This window comes from Lactuca virosa, chromosome 3 (assembly GCF_052849685.1).
Source record: "Lactuca virosa cultivar CGN04683 chromosome 3, Lactuca_virosa_CGN04683_v6, whole genome shotgun sequence".
In the NCBI taxonomy this organism is placed as follows: domain Eukaryota; kingdom Viridiplantae; phylum Streptophyta; class Magnoliopsida; order Asterales; family Asteraceae; genus Lactuca; species Lactuca virosa.
This window is the reverse complement of record NC_136428.1, coordinates 253,958,578-253,964,143: the sequence shown is the minus strand read 5'-3', so window position 1 is coordinate 253,964,143 and position 5,566 is coordinate 253,958,578.

Here is a 5,566-nt window from a genome sequence, read left to right as displayed (position 1 = left end):
ATCCAATACAATGATCTTACAAGATCTAGCCTAAAGGATCGATATGAATAACAAACTGACGAAGCTGCTTCAGAAATTCCCTAGCAGCAAACGAGGATCGATAAAGACATCAAATGAGGGGAATGGAATAAGTTTCACCACGAACCTTCGTTCGTAAAAGAAAGAACCACAAGACAATTAAGTCAGGAGTAGTTATCTAGATAACAATGCCTAGCCGTGGTCTGAATATTGTGAGGTATTTTACCCCCAGACTCACCCTATCCGGCATCGAACTTTTCCTAGCAGTGGTCTAAATATCGTGAGGTATTTTACCCCCAGAGTCACCCTATCCAGCATCGAACTTTGCCTAGAAGTGGTCTGAATATCGTGAGGTATTTTTCCCCCAGACTCAACCTATCCAGCATCGAACTTTGCCTAGCAGTGGTCTGAATATCGTGAGGTATTTTACCCCCAGACTCACCCTATACAGCATCGAACTTTGCCTAGCAGTGGTCTGACATCGTGAACAGAAACGCTGACACATGAAACTCGTCTGATCACTTCATAAAAGAAACGAAGACTCTAAAGCTCTTCAAAATAAAAAGTATAGGGAAAATACTAATAAAGTACTCTCGTACGCTCCCGTACCCCGACACGTAATAGTGTCAAAAAGAAGAACTTTGTACATGATAATTATCGGATGAACACATATTTCAAAAATACCTCATGAACACATAGTTCAAAAACACCTAATGAACACATAGTTCAAAAATACCTACAGGTTTACGAGTCTGCTAACTTTCCACTGGACTATCTACAATAGTCTATGGTGGTTGTCTATACTCTGCTAGATGACTAGATCATCTTAAACATCGATACCTCTCATCAATTTTTATTTCATCACACATCATCTAGTTCGTCTACCCATGTTTTACCCAACATATTTGTAGATATAAAATACATATACAGTTTAAATAAATTAAAACATGTATAAAATTGTTCATCCATCATAGATAGCAAGTATACAGATAATATGCACACATAGTACGTAATTTATATAAAATACTTCATATCTATGTGTAAGATGAAAATAATATGCACTCACCTTAATAGCATGAGTTGATAGAATCTAACTAGAAACGGTCAGCGGGTCGTGATCGCTGGGCTCGGGAAGCGGAAACGGCTTCAGCAAACAAAAGAGAGAGAGAGAGAGAGAGAGAGAGAGAGAGAGAGAGAGAGAGTGAGAGAGAGAGAGAGAGAAAGGAATTGGTGTAAGAAGAGCAAGGGCTAAACTTGCAATTTATAGGGTGATTTTTGGCCCCTCGCGTCGTGAGAATTCATTGATCATGTCGTGAGCCATGCCTGATCACCTCGTAGCTTCGCCACCTGCGTATTAGGCTTGCATAGTGTCCGTTTGACTCCTCACGTCGTGAGAATTGATGCTCACATCGTGAGCCCGTTCCGTAGACTTTCCACCTGCATTCTAGCCTTGAAAATTGGCGTTTTGACTCCTCAAGTCGTGATTAGGGTTTCTGGCACGTGTCATGCTCTCAGACAGCTACATCTTCGGAAGGCCATAACTTTTGCATATGAGCTACGTTTTTGACGTTCTTTATATCCACATGTAGGTGGAGACGTACTCTACAACATTCATTTATACCCCTAAGGCTAAAAAGTACTTTATCGTAAAGTCACTTTTTACGATTCTCTGTATCGTGTCGGTTTTGTCGCGAAAATTCGACATGTCATAACTTATTCGTTATAACTAGGATTTCAGCGTTCTTTATATGTACGGAAACCTTGTGACATATACTAAAACTTAGTTAAGATTACTTATTCTAAATAATCATATATAAAAAAATCATTTTTTTGACTCTTATCGTCTCTAAGTTGACTAGCCCGAATCTGCGGGCGCTACAATTATCTCCCCCTTAGGATGACTACGTACCGGAATCATCAACAAAACAGGGCTTGTATAATGACTCCATACTTTATATTTTCATCCTAGGTAATCACCGTAACTCATACGTTCCTTCGAATGAGTATCTAACTGTAACGCCTGTGTTTCTAGGCCAGACATTAATATTGACATAATAGTCTAGGTTAACCTTTGACTCTTATCATCTCTAAGTTGACTAGCCCGAATCTGCGGGCGCTACAATATCAATCCAATGGGTCAGCCTTGGTGCCTTCGACCCGTAAGTATAATGAGGAAAACTCACCTTACAGTCTGAACAATAGCTGATGAGGTCCCGACTCCGAATCTCAGCTCTAACCGTCACCTATTCATCCAAATGACCAATTCTCAAACACCATTCAAAATACCCATAATACCCCTTGGTCAAAGTCAAAGTGGTCAAAATCAACAAGTCAATTGAGTTAAACCAGTCGAGTCGACTCAAGGCACATACGTGGGGCGTACTCCAGAAGTATGCGGTGCGTACTCGTGTATTGAACACCATCGGGGAGGTTGACCACGTACGCGTTGCATACTCAGGTTACGCAGGGCGTATGCCCAGTCTTCCCAAAAACACAATAAGAGCTTAATACAATAAGCTCTCTTGTCCATCTTCCAGATCGAAGGCTAAAATACCATAGAGAGTCATAAAGTTTTCAACTTAATGACTTTGCATGTTCATTAAGTGCCCAATACCCCAAAGTACAACATCTTAATGCATTAAGACCTTCTAAAGAAAGCATGGAGCAAAACCAACTATCCAAACCACATTTTTATGACTTAAGACCCTTCCTAATGTCTGAAAGGATGGCTTATTGGGTCAAGAACATGCTACGCTCAAGAATCACCATTTTGGGACAAAAAGCAACTTAATGGAATGAAATGACTAGATCTAAAAGATGGAGTGATAAAGTTACAAGATTTAGACATTCGGGAGGTTGCAAACAAGGAGGGAATCTCAGATCAAAAATGCTTCCAAGCTCCAAGATCTTCTCACCACCTTCTTCTTCTTCTTCCAACACACTTCCAAAACACTCTTAAGGGATTGAAAATGGACTTTTCTCACTTAGGGTTGCTTGAAGACGTTTTTCACAGAGGGAGGCTACTGAGGATATGAAGCATGGAGTTATAAAGGTGTATATATATGGCCGAAACCCTAAAAATTATGTAACAACCCGTTGTTTCGAGTCTATAAAAGTCAAATAAATTCACACTAGTTCAGTCAAAGTAACACTAGTATAAATAAGGATTTAAAATCCTTCACTCTAGAACCTACTACTTAGTGTAAATCATGAAATACCATGTCTTTGGAAACATATATAAGCTTAACACTTACATGAAATCATAATATATATATATATATATATATATATATATATATATATATATATATATATATATATATATATATATATATATATATATATATATATATATATATATATATATATAGAATTCGGTTTTTGGAATCTAATTCCAAACACCAAAACCGAATTCCCTAAAGGATTGAAGGCATGGCCGAATTCCCTCTTCCTTTAACCAAGAAACCAAATTCACTTCCATTTGGAAAAGCTTGGACCAAATTCCTTCCCTTCCTTGGACTTGAAACCGAAATCACACTTTATGTCCCACTTTAGGACCGAATTCAAGGAGAATTTGGTCATGTAGGACCGAATTCACAAACTTGAGGCCCCTTAAGGACCGAACACCTCCCATATATATATATATATATATATATATATATATATATATATATATATATATATATATATATATATATATATATATATATATATATATATATATAGCCGAATACCCAATTCATTTCTCACATTTCTTACCGAATACACACCCAATTTGCTCTCAAAAGTCATTCAAAGATTCTCTCAATCTTCAAGTATTCTTGCCCAGATCTTCATCTAATATTCAAATCTTCATACTTTTCCCAAGAACATTCATAAGTCCCTTTATATCTTTAAGTGTTTCACCAAGAACACCAAGAACACACACCACGAACATCATCACACCGAAAACACCCCCCAGCCCCACCGAAAACTCCATTTTGCGTACCGAAAACATCCTACAACATTTCCAATTATTCCAAATTAATTTTTGTCAGTGTTCCTTACATGATTAATTATTTGTCACATTATTTAAATTGATATTTTATTAATTTAAATACGATGTCGACTATAATTATTTTTAGGATAACGTTATTAGCGCGTATGCTTACCTGAGGATCGTCTCTACATCTCGTTAATTCAAACTCAAACGCACATACAAGGTGAGTTCATACCCCTACATTTTCAATGTTTTTAATATTTTTAGGGGGGGGGGGGAAGACAAATAAAACACAAGGACTTTTGTGTTTATTCAAACATTTTTAAATAGTTTTAAAACCTTTGCAATTGTTCCAAACCGAGTATTCACTACATTTCCTAAAAGTATTTCATATATATTTTTTAACCCTTTTGTAATATGTCGAGCATAAGGGTAAATTGCTTTTATACAAATAAATTGCAAATGTTTACATTACACTACAAAACATTACAGTTAAACTATAATCAGTCTTTCAGATACCAGAAGAACGTCGTAGAGGTCACTAGGTCATATCAAGCATGGTTATATGAAACTCACAACAGTGTAACTAACATATATGTTTACGGGATTAACACTACTTTAGTGATTATATTTTATTTAATAAAATTACAGTACTCAATGATACACTACTTCACACTACAGCTGTGGGTGCCCAGGCATTCATACAAGGTTTTCATACAAGCACTACAATGAAACACTACTTTACACTACAACTGGTGATATCCAGACATTTATACAAGGGTTTTCATACAAATACAGTTACATTACATTATTTTCTAGTACTAAGTACACCACTACAATATACATTTTTATGGAACATACTTGACTACATTACATTCACTATAGAAAATACTGGATTTTCTGGAGAAACATACTAGCGTTTTCAAAGTACAAAGACGAGTTTTCCATCACTAAAACATACTTATGAACTGACCAACTTAAATGTTATACACTTTCAAAATCACTTGTATTCTCAGGGAACCGGTAAGACAGGTACACCCGCAGGTTTATGAGAAGACAGAGCTTTTATTGTTGCGCATTTTTGTACTTTTTTTTTATATATTTTGTTGTCATACAAACTATGTATTGAACAGATGTAAATACTTTACCTTACCAATGTAATTGTTGTGTTTGCTTCGATTCCTATTATACAATTGTTGTGTTACTGTACATGATGTCCTATGCCCCTGAACGTTTCTGCCGTTCCGTTTTGGGGGTGTGACAGATTGGTATAATAGCATTATTTATAGTGAACTAAGTATATCAAACCTTACAAGGCATACAAGAGAAACTCTAGAACAAGAATATTCAAGCCTTGACAGTTATATATAATTCGTATACACTAGGTCTATAGAGGGACCCGGTGTGAGTCACGCTATACAAATTCTTTACAAGTATTTCTATAAATGAAGTTGGCGATTGTTTACTTATAGTAGTAGACGTCCACTGTAAATCGCTTAATAGAACACTGTAACAGTCAGGATAAGATATATCTTGTTCATTATCATCTGACTCATGACCAGTATAGAG